This window comes from Capricornis sumatraensis, chromosome 14, assembly GCF_032405125.1.
Source record: "Capricornis sumatraensis isolate serow.1 chromosome 14, serow.2, whole genome shotgun sequence".
Lineage (NCBI taxonomy): Eukaryota > Metazoa > Chordata > Mammalia > Artiodactyla > Bovidae > Capricornis > Capricornis sumatraensis.
Window position 1 is genome coordinate 32,923,998 of NC_091082.1, and position 893 is coordinate 32,924,890.

The 893-nt window shown below is 43.4% G+C and overlaps 1 non-coding gene across 1 annotated transcript; it reads left to right on the top strand.

Annotated features, from left to right (window-relative positions):
• The first annotated feature begins 326 nt into the window (after positions 1-326).
• Positions 327-398, top strand: TRNAC-ACA (transfer RNA cysteine (anticodon ACA)). Its single transcript has one exon. It is a non-coding gene; the product is annotated as a tRNA-Cys (tRNA).
• Positions 399-893: the final 495 nt, after the last annotated feature.

The window sequence follows — 893 nt, forward strand, 5'->3', positions numbered from 1 at the left end:
CTTTTCTGAAAGGACCCACACCAAGAGCGGCTGTCTGAGCCTCTGAAAACAGTACCATCCAGAGGGTTCGGCTATAATATCGAGTTGTTTTCTGGAAATAGTGCTTTGGGGCTTGGATCCTGATTCAAAGGCTGTGATGCTAGTCTTCCCCGGGCGATGCAGTTGTAAATAATCAGTGAGAGGGAGGGACTCTCTGGCAGAGGCAGCTATCAAAGCTTTTATGCAAAATAGTTGAATACCACAGCACACAGGCCCACTCCTGACACCTGCAATGTTATTGAGTGAGCCTGGCAGGGAGTAATTTAGGAGGGCCTTGCCTCAGTTCTTCCTGGGTGGCTCAGATGGTAAAGTGTCTGCTTACAATGCGGAAGACCCAGGTTCAATCCCTGGGTCAGGAAGACCCTCTGAAGAAGGAAATGGCAACCCACTCCAGTACTCTAGCCTGGAAAATCCCATGGATGGAGGAGCCTGATAGGCTACAGTCCATGGCATTGCAAAGAGTCAGAGATGACTGAGTGATTTCACTTTGCCTCAGTTCTAGCTTCAAAGATTTTATTCCATCTTCTTACCCGCCTTTAAGATTTTTCATTTTAATCGTTAATTTGGGAGCTGTGAAATGGAGGCTTCAGCATATCTATTAACTCATTTTTATGAGTGCAAGCCTCAACCCTATTCAATAGTGCAAAATATCCTCTTTAAGTCAATATGGATTCTATTTTCTGTTCTCTGTCTTCTTTTTTTTTTTTCCAGAAAAACAAACCAAAATAGGACCACAGATTGTTCTATTCTTCTTTGAAATTTGGGGGCAAATTGCAAGCATATTTTGAATACTAGTTGGGACCTACAAAATAGAGCCAAGAGCGTCCCCTGTTGACTATGGCTTAAAAAGAAAG